Consider the following 14,244-nt stretch of genomic DNA (forward strand, 5'->3'; position numbering starts at 1 on the left):
GACGAGATATCCAGGAAGCTGAAATGCATAGAACAATCCTTAAAGAACATGCAAGGGATGGGAGACCTAGTTAACATGTCTTACAAAGAGTTGTGTATGTTCCCTGATGTTCGCCTGCCCGCGGAGTTTAAAGTACCAAAGTTTAACTTGTACGATGGGTGTGGAGATCCGGTAGCCCATTCGAGGGATTATTGTAGTGAAATGAGAGGTGTTGGCGAGAAAGATGATTTGTTGATGGCGTATTTCAGTGAGAGCTTGACACCGACAGCTTTGGAATGGCATAATCGTCAAGATGTCGGTAAGTGGAATACATTGGGCGGCATGGCTCAAGATTTTGTGCGACGCTTTCAGTACAATATAGACATTAGCCCAGACCGCTCCTCCCTATCTCCGATGGAAAAGAAACCCAAGGAAAGTTTTAGGGATTTTTGGCTCAGATGGAACGAACAAGTTGCTCGGGATAGTCCTCCCATTGATAGATTAGATGTTGATGAGCCCCTCCGACGACAAGGTCCAGTGGTCGTTCTTGCTAAACGCTTTCAGCCATAATGTCGACCCTATGGATATCCTTGTAATCCTCGCCACTGCTACTTCTCTCTACAGAAACCCCAAAATCGCACATCACTTCCCCGATACCCCGTCCACAATGCACCACCATATGCTCCACATCCCCGAGGCCCGCGATGGCCCGCACCACTTCCACAAATGTCTCACCCGCCCCCTCAGGCATATCAATCACCTGCTCGCAAAAGGTTCTAACCGAGGCCAGAATATAAAATGAAAAAACTCCTGAAAAAAGAAAATGCTTTTACCCCTATTGGAGAATCGTATGCCAGTCTGTTCCAAAGGTTGAGGCAATTGGACATGTTAAAGCCGACTCAGATAAAAAGGCCAAACCCTCTTCCAAAGAGATTTGATTTTTCTCAAAGGTGCACATATTGCTCAGATGCCCTAGGGCATGACATAGAAAAGTGTTGGCATCTGAAAGGAGCAGTCCAGAAGCTTATTGACGTAGGTGACATTACCGCGCAAAATCCAAATGCAGTAGATACTAGCCAAAGTCCATTGCTTGAGATGCATATGGAGGACTTGATTTGTGTGGAAAAGGAATATGAGAACTATTCTTAGATCCTCGGAGGGTCAGTTGCCGCAAAGCTTTTAGCACTATCACTCTTGGTTCCGAAAGTTGATCATAAGAACGAGCTAGCCAAAGAGACCCAAAAGCAATTTGCTAAGGACAATGAGATGAAGACTTGTGAAGGTTATAGCAATGTTGGTGTTGAACTTAGTGGCTAAGATGCAGAGCTTGGTAATTGGAAAGACGCTCCTCTCTTGGCTAGCTGGGGAGGAGTCTTGGCGGTTTATTTTGTTGTCATTTCTGTTGTCCGGGTTATTTTCAAGGTTGTAATCCGGATATTGTCTTATGACTCAAACCCTTCTATCATTTTATTGTGCCTAGTTCGTTTAGTCGTAGTAGCTCGTTTGGTGTTGTCTAGGTTTGTTCCAGGGTTGTAACCCCAGTTTAGTTTGTTTGTTTTGTTGTTCAAACCCTTTTACCATCCGTCTAATGCAATTTTCTATTTTCTAGTCGTTTTGTTTAGTTCTCTTTTTCTTTTATAGTCCTTTTCTTGATGACTCTAGTAACATGACATGCACGCGTAACTCTCAGCCTGGTTTTAAGGGGAGATGATATGGACATTTGAGGGAAATAAGTGAAGGAGATTTTGAGATCACAAAGCCCGAATTGTGTGAAACTAGGGTAGATAGAACATCAAAAAACCTTATTGAAATGCATCATGCCACATCGGGTTGAAGCTAAAGACAAGTTTACCCCAAATTGGCAGGAGTCGTTCATGGTAGCGAGAGTGTTGTCCAATGGTGCTTTGTATTTAACAAATGTAGAAGGCAAATGTGTGGATGTGGCTATCGATTCTGATGTAGTCAAAAGATATTACGTATGGTTTCTTTGGTTTGTTAATTGTGTTGTTTGCATTTGGCATGCTTTGAAGATTGGAAAGACGAATGCATTTTATTCTGCTATCTAAACACTTTATCCTTTGTCACCCCTTTAAGCCTTATTTATTTTCTTTCATATCCCTCTTTTGGAATCAGGAGCAGAGTTTAGAAATATGATACAGAAAAAAGGAGAGAAAAGAAAAAAAAAGAGAAAAAGAGAAAGAAAAATGGAAAAAGAGTAAAGAAAAGAAAAGAAAAGGAAAAGAGAAAAAGAAAACGAGAGAGAGAGAGAAAAGTACAAAAATGAAGCAATTCCTATGTTATGAACTACGTTCGACCTGATTCCTTTTAAGGATACGTAGGCAGCATCACGGCTCGGTCCCATCAAAATAAAAATCCAAAAGTCCCCAGGCAAAGGAACTGGGGCAGAAGTTATGGTTGTTGTAAGAAATCTGATTCCGAAAGTTATAATTTTTAACCCATCTGAATTGTTTTGAGCCTTTTTGATACCCTTTATTTCTAACCCTATCCAAAAGCCCACATTACGATCCAAAGAAAGACCTTCCGACCAGTCTTCGAGAGATGCCAAGTCGAGCAAGTAGGTGATTCATATCAGGGGAAACACTCCGTTCTGAACAAAGAGAAGAAGAAAATGAGAGGGTCCTATTGGTAAAAACCTTCACAGGCACCATGAGGCGACAGTGAGTTGAGAGAAAGAACAAAATGAGAGAGACTTGATGGTGAAAACCCTTCGGGCACTACAAGTCGAATAAGGATCATGAATTAGATTGGATAATCGGAGCATTGAAGCCTAGTCTCATGATTTAGGGGTATAACAAGAGTTGAACATCAGACTTGCATTGACAAAATAGGCCACATGTGCATGTCATTGTCATTAGAGTTGGTATTCACATTTGATAGGTTCCTACTTTGTAGTTTTCCTGTTAGGAATCATCTCTTTCCATTTTTCTTTACTTTGTCCCTTTTGTCTTGTTTACTTCCTATTCCTGAGTTTGTTTGGTCAGAACAAGTGAGAAATGACTTCAAATTTACCACCAGCTTTCCAAATTGCACAAAACAGGATCTGGCTAGCACATCAAAGTGGCATAAGTCAGGAAAGAACAACGTGTGCACTGAGTTAGTAATAATCAACATACTTTGGGGTTCATGTGAAATACAAAGGTTTGGTATATATCAAGTCATGAACAATGCAACAAATGGAGGGTTAGGGTAAACGGATCAAAGGTATTTTCTGTGATATGATTGGCAAAGAAAGTGGTTAACCAGTGACAAGTAAGATCTTCCAAGCAGAAATCAAAGTTATCATGGCAAGTGATGGAGAAATAGACCTCAAGTACAAGGCCAATGATTTAAATCAGGAAAGGACAGCATGCGCACTGGGTGGATGGCAATTGACGTGCTTTGGGATTCATGAGAAACACAAAGGTTCAGTACATATCAATGCAAAAGCACAATGCAACAAATGAATGGTATTGGGTTTGAATGGAGAAGAGGTACTTTCTGTGATAAGGATGACAGAGGAAGTGGTTAGTCAATAAATAAGCAAGGTCTTCAAAATAGAAATCAAGTTATCATGGGAAGTGAAGGAGAAATCGCTCTCGAAATCAAGGCCACAAACCAACCACCATATTTTTAAACTGACAAGATTTTTTTTTGATTGAAACAGGGGCAGAAAATTTTGTTTGTTTTGGAGAAACCCTCCGTAAAGAAAGTCAAACACCAGACAGGTTTGACAGTTAATTCTCAGGACCCTCCTGGAAAATGGGACCTAGTTTAAAATTCAAAACAATCGTGAGTAACGAGATCTAGAGTAAGTGTACCCCAAAGGGATATAAGTTGGTGTCAAAGTTTGCATGTTTAAGATAGGATTCAATTAGGAGTTTTCAAGACCCTCCTGAATAATGGGATCCAGCTTTAAGATTTCTATTAGATAACAAGATTTAGCATAAGTTTTGTTGTAGGGTAGTATAATTCAGCCGTAAAATTATCACTCTTAAGATAAGACTTAATTTTGGTTTTCAGGACCCTCCCGGATAATGTGGTGTAGTTTTAAGACTCTCTTAGATAACAAGATTTAGCGGAAATCACACTAGAAGATATAATTCAGATTTAAAACCGTCATTTAACTAGGAGTTGTCAGGACCCTCCTGGATAATGGGATCTAGCTTTCAAATTCTTAAAATATTCGGTAACATGATTCAGTTAACACTCACATATGTGCCCAGCTACCAAACTGGGGCAGAAAATTTTCTTCGTTTTGTCTATTTTGTTGAAATCAGGTGCCCACCTAGAGAATAAGGGAATACAGTTAAGATTTTGACAATCAGGTGCCCACCTGGAGAGTAAGGGAATATAGTTGAAGTTTTGGCAATCAGGCGCCCACCTGGAGAGCACAGGAATACATTTCAAGTTTTGGTAATCAGGCGACCACCTGGAGAGCACGGGAATACAGTTAAAGTTTAGCAATTAGTCGCCCACCTGGAGAGCAAGGGAATACATTTAATGTTTTGGCAATCAGGCACCCACCTAGAGAGCACGGGAATACAGTTCAAGTTTGGTAATCAGGCACCCACCTGGAGAGCACGAAGATACAGTTCAAGTTTGGCAATCAGACGCCCACCTAGAGAGCACGGGAATATAGTTAAAATTTTTGGCAATCAGGCGCCCACCTGGAGAGCACGGGAATATAGTTCAAGTTTGGCAATCAAGCGCCCACCTGGAGAGCACGGGAATACAGTTCAAGTTGGCAACCACGCGCCCACCTGGAGAGCACGGGAATATAGTTAAAGTTTTGTCAATCAGGCGCCCACCTGGAGAGCATGGGAATACAGTTCAAGTTTGGCAATCAGGCGCCCACCTGGAGAGCACGGGAATACAGTTAAAGTTTTGTCAATCAGGCGCCCACCTGGAGAGCACGGGAATACAGTTCAAGTTTTGGCAATTAGGTGACTACATGGAGAGTAAGGGAATACAATTCAAGTTTTGGCAATCAGGCGCCCACCTGGAGAGCAAGGAAGTACATTTCAAGTTTCGGCAGTCAGGCGCCCACCTGGAAAGCAAGGGAATACAATTAAAGTTTTGGCAATCGGGCGCCCACCTGGAGAGCAAGGGAATACAGTTCAAGTTTCGACAATCAGGCACCCACCTGGAGAGTAAGGGAATACAGTTCAAGTTTTGGCAATCAGGCGCCCACCTGGAGAGCACAGGAATACAGTTAAAGTTCAGCAATCAGGCGCCCACCTGGAAAGCACAGGAATACATTTCAAGTTCAGTAATCAGGCGCCCACCTAGAGAGCACGGGAGTACAGTTCAAGTTTTGGTAATCAGGCGACTACCTGGAGAGTAAGGGAGAACAACAACAGTTTTAAGGAAGGGAAACAATTTAAGTGTCGGTAATACAGTTCAAATTCGGCAATCAGGCGCCCACCTGGAGAGAACGGGAATATATTAAAGTTTTTGGCAATCAGGCGCCCACCTGGAGAGTACGGGAATACAGTTCAAGTTCGGAAATCAAACGCCCACCTGGAGAGCACGGGAATATAGTTCAAGTTCGGGAATCAGGCGCCCACCTGGAGAGCACGGGAATACAGTTAAAGTTTTGGCAATCAGGCGCCCACCTGGAGAGCACGGGAATACAGTTCAAGTTTTGGTAATCAGGCAACCACCTGGAGAGCGAGGGAGAACAACACCAGTTTTAGGAAAGGGAAACAATTTAAGTGTCGGTAATCAGGCGTCCACCCGGAGAAAAGGAAAGCATCTCAGATTATAATTCGAGTTCAACAATCAGGCGTCCACCTGAAGAAAAGTAAAAGTGTTTCAGATCACAATTCAAGTTGGCAACAAAGGAACTTCACCTAGAAATTACAAGCAAACAAGGCAACAAGAATCACAAGATCAAGATTGAAGATATAGATAGGATTTTTGTAATTCAAAGATCATAGTTTAGTCTAGCTTCTTTTTATTTTATCATGGTGTAATAAGGGGTTCAACAAGCAGTAGCAGCGATGACAGCACCAGTGAAATCACAAGCTTCATGGTAGTCCCAGCTACCAAAACTTCCCGAACTACACTGACCTGATTCTTTTATAGCCAAGGATATATAGGCAACCTCAGAAGCAGGGTGCAGTCAAATCTTTCAAAAATGCTTCCCACGGAGTATTCAAACGGGCAAAAATTGCTCGTATTCGCTCACTTTATCTTTGCACGAAAACTCTTCGTGTTTTTGAGCAAAGAGGGGCAGCTGTGAGCATGTGATTTTTGCCCTATATGAATTATTCTCATAAATTCAAACAAAATAAATTTTTCCCATTGTTTGCAATTTCGTGGATTTTTGTAGCATTTTTTGTTAATTGCTTGCATTTGTCTGTGCACATTTATTTTATTTAAATCATGAAAAATACCAAAACATATCATGCATGGCATTTAGGCTTTATTTTTACATTTTTAGGATTAATCGGTAGTTACTTGTTTTATAAAAATTAAAAATCACAAAAAATGCTTCATTTTTACACTTTTTTCTTTTATTGATTTTTCTCTTTTAATTTAGGATTAGTAGCTTTTATAATTTTTGTAATTAGTTTAATTTCATATTTTTTTAGATAATCTAGGATTTTAATTTCTAGGATTTTTAATTAAAGAAAAAGGAAAGTAAGAAGAGAATTTGAAAGTGGGTTTTAATTCAAATTTGGGTTGTTCTTATACCCAAAATCTGGCCCAAACCACTCAAAGCCCAATCCCTTCCCCCTTCATTAAACCTAATCCCTTCCCCATTAAAAGGACCCAAGGCATCAGATGAAAAAACACGCCTAAATCCCTAGACACCGATACAGACACAAGAACGACGCAACCCCAAGGCTCTCAGTTTCTGTCTTCTTCTTCTTCATTTCTCCACTGAAAACAAAGATCGCACTCTCACCTTTCCAAAAATGCAGCAGCGGCGCAAGAGAGGGCGGAAAAACGGAAAAATCAGCAGCAGCTCACAAATCTCTCTCCATAGAAGAGCTGACTGTCGTCCCTTATTCTTCTCTGTCTTCTTCACTCTCATTTCTCACCTTCACCCACACCCATTCATATACACCTACACATATCTGGAAAAGAAGGGACCCTTTTAAATTTCAAAAAAAAATCAAATCTAAAAAAAAGGCTTCGAAAAACTAAAGAAAAACGGAGATTTCAATGGAGGTTTGAGTTGATTTCTGGGATCCCGGGCAATTTAGAGCTCGAGACTGAAGCTGTGTATTGATTTCTGCTGTTGAATCGGCTGTTTGGTGGCTGAACTCAGACCATCATTTTGGTCCATTTCTTTGATGTTGTTCTGCTTGTAGTTGTCCTGAAGTATTTATGGAAGTTGATTCAAGTCTAATAGTGGCCTTTACTCTGCATTTTAGCTGTCCTGAAGAATTTATGGAAGTTGATTCAAGTCAAATAGTGGCCTTTACTCTGCATTTTAGGTACGTACAGGTCAACTGTAATTCTCTGTTGCATTTCTAAATGAAAATATGGGTTATCTTGTCATGTTTTGTGTTTAATTTTATGGGTCCAGCATGTTTAAGACTTCCAAGTTAATTAGAGTACTTATTCCGTTAATCCTGGATATTGCCGGTGTATTTTAATTTAAATATTCAACTTGTTGATTCCTCATATATTGGTTTCAATATTTTTGGTAATACATTACTGTTAAAATGATGATTCATGTTTGGGATAACCTTTAGCGTGGTATATTTGAAGCCTGATCCTCATGTGGCCATGTTTGGTTTGGAAGAAGTTCAGTTTAGCGATTTCAGGATGGAGGATTCTGCGATTTCATTGTCCTATTAATTGGAAACAATTGTTCATTAGTTTGCTATCAAAATTTGGAGATCAGGCTGGGGATTGATGCTTGTAGGTTATATGCAGATTTGAAGTTAAAAGTCCTCTGCTAGTTTAAATACCTCACCTAGTTTGATTCAGCATACAAAATATAATTAAAACAACTTTTTCTGTCAAAATTAGTTCATTTCCTTCTAATGCATTTTCTGAACTTGGATAACATGAGTTTGAGTTTAATTGTTGGGTTATTTTATTCCTTTGTGATGATGTATTCTATAATCAACAATATAGCTATTTGGGTGGCTATTCGTGTAAATTACAAATGTTTAAAATGATAGAAGCTCATTGTTCAATCACTGACTTTATTTTGTTGAGCTATAATTTTGAATGGTATAGTCGTTTTGAAAAATACAAGGCATGTGTGCTAATAAGGATTTTCCAGAAGCATTAAGTCCAATTAGTCACGATTCGTCAAATAGCTTATGGCACCTTCGAATTTTTTTTAGTTTTCCTTTAAAATAAGTCGAGGTGTGCCGCGCCAAATAAAATCTCAAATGCATGGCCCTCATTTATTTATTTCTTTTAAATCCTTAGAACTCGAGGCGCGCCATTTAGCAAATTTCGCATGGCCCTCGCAAAGTTAAAAATGTGTAGTTGCTTTAGGCGCGTTATTTTAATAATATTACCTTCCTAAACTCGGGTGTGCATTTCATGTGACCCAAATCCAAATCTTAACAACGTTGAATAAAATGTGTTTCGGATTGCGAGTGCATTTCATGCGGCGCGGTCCAAAGACATGTTTTAGATGGCATTGAAATCTTCCTTAAAATAATTAAAAGCAGTTTAAAGTTAAAATGCACATAGGTTCAAAAGTGTTTTAAAATCAAATAATAGGCCAACTATAACAGTTGAGCGACCGGCTAGAACCACGGAACTCGGGAATGCCTAACACCTTCTCCCGGGTTAATAGAATTCCTTACCCGAATTTCTGGTTCGCGGACTATAATACAAAGTCAATCTTTTTCCTCGATTCGGGATTTGAACTGGTGACTTGTGACACCATAAATTATCCCAAGTGGCGACTCTGAATTTTAAATAAAATAATCTTGTTTCGATTGTCACTTAAATTGGAAAAACTCTCTTATATACCCCTTTACGGGGGTGTAGGTAAAAAGGAGGTGTGACAGCTGTAGCCTCGTCACTACTTCGCCGAGGTTAGTGTAGGCACTTACCAGCACATGGTGTCGGTTGTGCTGATACTACACTCTGCATTGTGTGTAGATACTGATACCGGGGCGCTTGGACCGCAGTGAGGGTGCTGTTTTCAGTCCATTCAGGCGACCCGAGGTAGTCCTGCAGACGCCCGCGGGCCTTGGCATCTCCTCCTATCACTTCTCTTTCTGTTTTTACTTATTCAGAGACAGATTTATGTGTTTTCATTCAGACCTTATTGTAGTATTCTTATATAGTCCGTGACTTGTGACACCAAATTCTGGGTGGTATTGTATTTCAGATTATATAGCAAATGTTCGGTTAATGATTAAGTTTTCGTCTTCCGCATTTCTGGTTATTTAGTTTATTCCACTGCTTAAATCACTCATTACTTTGAATTATTGAACATACTTAATAAAAAGGGTAATGAATTTATAATACTCGGTTTGCCTAGTTTTCACGAGTAGGCGCCATCACGACTCCCGAGGGTGGAAAATCCGGGTCGTGACACTATTTTTGCGTAAAATTTAGTATTTCCTTAATGGGTGTACCCAATGCAAATTGGTCACTTATTGTGGACTGGAGGGAGTAGTTAATTAGACATTATTTTAATCCTTAGTACTAAAAAATTTCATCAGAACATTTCTCGATTTGCTAATCTCTAAAACTCCATATCTTAATTATCCGAACTATTTCGTTTAACGATTATGTAGGAGAATTTGATTTCTTGTTGTCTTATGATCACCAATTTTTTTTCCTCTGTGACGTGAAGTTAGGTAACTACATATCTGTAAAATAAGACCTAAAGAAAAGATCGTCACATGACAAGAATAAGAATGAATAGCCATAATACTTTGTATCATTCAAGACTAAAAACTGTTTCAAAATATTAGAATTTTATAAATATTAATAAAGAGAAAAGCTAAGCCAATGGTGAATTAGGGCATTAGGTGATAGTTGGAGTGCAGTGAAGATTGTTATTGGGAAGTAAGTGGGACACAATAGGTAAAATACTTCAGAACAAAAGCGGTTCTCGAAATCAAGTAAATATGTATGTTGAGTTATTGTAAAACACCACAATTTCATATCTGATCGGTTTCAAATATAGAATCTAAATCATGACTTAGAAACAGTAAAAGTTCATTGAATCATATTACAATTAGAATTAGACATGTAATTTAAATCCATAAAGAATTGGTAATATTTTTAAATTCACAATTACATCCATATCTAACTTGCATCATTAAACAAATAGTTTAGCTATTTGAGGGCGTAAAAATCAATTAATATTTTAGAAATATTTTGGCCGCTTAATATCTAGTGTAAAGTATTCGTACCTTTATAATAATATGGATATATAATCGTACAAACTTTCTGCTGAAAGAGTCCGAGTGTCTGACTTTCTTTCCTGTTGTAGATTGTAACGGCAATGTTACAACAAGTTGATTGTCCAAAATTGAGTTCAAGGGTTTATTAATTTATTATTAGGTTGTCTACACTAATTCTTTCCAATAACATATTGATTATAGCATGAGATACCTGTGACATCATTCCTCTTTTCCATACTGTTTCTTGATGATATTGAACAAGATTAATAAATGGCTGGATGAGTTTCAAAATCTTAATTTTTTTAAAAAAAAAATCCGAAAATTTTAGGGAAACTCGCAGTTGCTATCCTTCTAGTGCACAATGAGTAACCCGCTCATTATGTAAACAACACTATACAAGTCCGGTGCGACGAGCTCTGATTGAAAAGACTACTGGGGAGGGAAATCGATCTCACGTCTCCCACGTGGAAACCACTCAACCAACCAACTCCGCCAATCCTTGTGGGCTAAAAACCCCCTAAATTTACCATTGCCAATTGTGACAGTCTTTGCCCTTTTTATTGGCTGATTTTATCGACGCATCGTTAGAATCACTATACAAATGGGGAGGGGATAAAGTGGGAGTAAAATAAATTCAACTGAACCCAATATTTTTAACATAGGATACATGTTTATGTGCATATGATGTGCTAAAATCACAAAAATTTCAGCAAATACCAAATATGGATCCCTTAATTTCATTAATGCAAGGAATTTAGTTGTAGGAACCTTAAAAGGTAAATCCATCTAAGTTTTTTCTACACCATCAAGTCAATATGACATGCAACAACAGGTAATTGTCTATGGTAGCTAATTTGACTACCTACGAAACAAATCAAATAACCTTTTATAGCCAATCAAAACACTTGATACTATAAATATAATTCACACAGTCAGTTTATGTAAGTAATTTATTTACAAATCACTATTCTAACTAAAAAAATTAGTTGAGGGCACATATAGGTTGGTATCTCAGAAGTTTAGTTGGTATATTAGTTATGTGTATATATAAGTCGTGTACACTCATATTCCAGAACCATTAAATAAAATAATATTTCCAAGCTATACTCTTAGAATGAGTTCTCCTCTTGGGTCAAAATCCTTCTTTTTCATACTGTTTTTGTTATTTAACTACATGCACTTGATAAATGGCTTTACCCTTAGCCCCAAATTTACTGTTGTCATTCGCAATAATCTCCCAAATAATTCTGAGAAATTGAGTTATCGAATTCAGTCTGGAGAAAATGACTTTGGCCTTCGTACTCTTAATGTGAATGAGGAATTTAGTTTCGGATTTAAATGGAATTATTTTGGTACTACTGAGTTCTATTGTCACTTTTATTGGGGTTCAAAGTATCAAATTTTTGATGTATTTAATAATACTTCTCCATGTGCACATAATTATAAAAATGGTCTGTGTTTGTGGGTTGTAAAAGACAGTGGTTTCTATTTAGCTGCTGATAATCCAAATCCATCTCCTGAGGATTTGCATAAAACAGCTGACTGGAAATCTAACATGTTTAACTAAACTATATTATTATGTCAATGAATATTTTATTTACTTGGATATGCAGTATTTACATTTCCATTTTGATTTCTCTTACAGTAATTGAAGGATTTGCGTTTCCTGTTCATTACAATTTACAATTATGTGGGTGGGGGATCGAATATTCACCAACAAGGTGAAACTTCAGATAGCCAACCCACCCACCAATAAGGTAAAACCGACTGAGCTACTAAGATTTCCTCTCCATTATGTGCCTAATAAAAGGTTAGCTTATATGTACAATGGTGAAAAACGACGAAAAATCATTTTGTTGAGATGGAAAAAAATGGCAAATATGATGTGAAAACGAAACTGCGAGGTGTTTTTGTTGCCAACTATTAACGGATGGCAAATTTAGGTGAAAGACGAAGGAAAATTTGAACCCTTTATTTAGTACAAATTATTTCATTCTGTAGTTTTAGATGACAAAATGACCCATCGCTCATTAGTTTGTAGGGTCATTTATTTACATTCACCAAATTTTGTTAAAATTAACAGATCCTTTTAAGTCAAGAATTTAAAATGCCAATATTTGAAATGTAAAAGTTTAAGTGTCCATGCCAAAAATGCAATTAAAACCCCGAAAACATAGTCTATAAACTGCAACTTTCCCTTGAAACAAACTTAAGACCAACTACTACTTTCTTCATATCTAAATTTTCCTTTCCAATTCAAACAAACACACGCCAGAAAATGGCTTTCCTTTTTGTTCACTTCATTTTTCTTGACAAATAGACCTTATCCTTAAGGAAGTCAAACCTAGAAATACCTTTCACCAAACAAGAGACAATATTGGAGAAGAATGCTAATCTCATTTAACATAAGAAACAGAAGAATAATGACACCAGCATAGGGGGGTCTGTTAGAAAAATCCATGGACTGAATCAAATACTCGGTTTATTAACTTGATCAAAGAGGCCAGAGTGAGAAAGAGCAGATCTGCGCTCCACATAATACTCAGAGAAGGATACAGAATAACGAGCATATTCGTGCAAGATAAGTACATAATTGTTATGTCAATAGAGCACGACTAGACGCTGAAAGATTTAGAATACTCTCATGTGAAAAGCTATCAACGTTTTGGATCTATCAAATAGGTTCACTTGGTAAACAACTAATCTATCCACGGGTACTATCTCAAACTCAGTTAGTTTCTCATTTTGCGTACATCTTTTCTATATCCTTGGTACTCTTATTGTTGGTGCTTCTTCATTTTTGTACATGTAACTCATGCACCTCCTTGGTGCTTTTCGTTTAATATACAATACTCTTTACAGATCAAAAGAATCTACGCGCAAGGGTTAAAATGACTGAAACTGAAGTGAAGATGTTGGAGGAATACATCAAGGCCTAGCACCTAATTGATCCAAGTTGGCTAGTACTGCAGTACATCATCAAAGAAAACCAACGCAAAAATGAAATGGGAAACAAATGTAGCTTACGGACAGTGTCAAGGAAGAGCCGCATTATAGACACGATCTCATAAACGAAGAACTCTCATTTCTCAATACTTCTGGGAGCACTAAATCTTATGAGAAGGAAGAGATGGTAAAAGATAGTTTCTCTCTGGATCACCCTTGGACATTAATACAAACAGCGGTGGAGCTCCAAACACACATCTCAACCAAAAACAAGAAGGAAACTGAAAATGGCGGAGACAAAAAATAGCACAAAGATTTTAGATGTAACAGTAAAGATAGAATAAAATACATTTTCTTCATAGCATACCTTAATACTCTGTCAATTTTGGTGTCTAACAGTCTAAGTAAGACGCAATAGTATACCTTTGATCACAAATTATGTGTCATGTGCATTATGATAAATTATCAAGGGATAATGCACCATCTAACAGTCAACATAACAAGATTGCTAATTGCCAAAGAAAATATTGTGAAATCCAAAAGTGACGATACAATGACATAAATCAATGATAAATAGCAAACAAAAGGAGAAAGAATAGTTTTCATTGCTCACAGTAAATTAAGAATGTTGTTTAAACAGAGACGGTGCATTGGATTAGCACATTCGAGCCATATTTTACCTATTAATGCTCCATTGTTCAAATGCCTAAGTTTTGCTTCAGCATCCTTGATCAACACGAGCAAGAGAAATCATACTTGAAAAAGCGATACACGAGTCACTAGTGTATAAATGGGCATGTTATAGTCAGTACTCATGATCCACTGGATTAAACCTTGCTTGAGCTTGATTCATATTATGAAAAAACACCATTGAACTAACCCTTAGCTTGTTTGGAAATTATGTTATGAACTCGACCGGACTGACTTACACCTCTACAGCTCTACTTGACTGTTATCAAAGATTCCTCCCCGA

The 14,244-nt window shown here is 37.8% G+C and overlaps 1 long non-coding RNA gene across 1 annotated transcript; it reads left to right on the top strand.

The window, feature by feature from the left end:
* The first annotated feature begins 6,762 nt into the window (after window positions 1-6,762).
* LOC107776710 (uncharacterized) lies at window positions 6,763-8,143 on the top strand. The gene is made up of 2 exons (XR_012693563.1): window positions 6,763-7,427; window positions 7,705-8,143. It is a non-coding gene; the product is annotated as an uncharacterized LOC107776710 (long non-coding RNA).
* The last annotated feature ends 6,101 nt before the right edge of the window (window positions 8,144-14,244 follow it).

The sequence above is a fragment of the Nicotiana tabacum genome, chromosome 7 (genome assembly GCF_000715075.1).
Source record: "Nicotiana tabacum cultivar K326 chromosome 7, ASM71507v2, whole genome shotgun sequence".
NCBI classification, from domain to species: Eukaryota; Viridiplantae; Streptophyta; class Magnoliopsida; order Solanales; family Solanaceae; genus Nicotiana; species Nicotiana tabacum.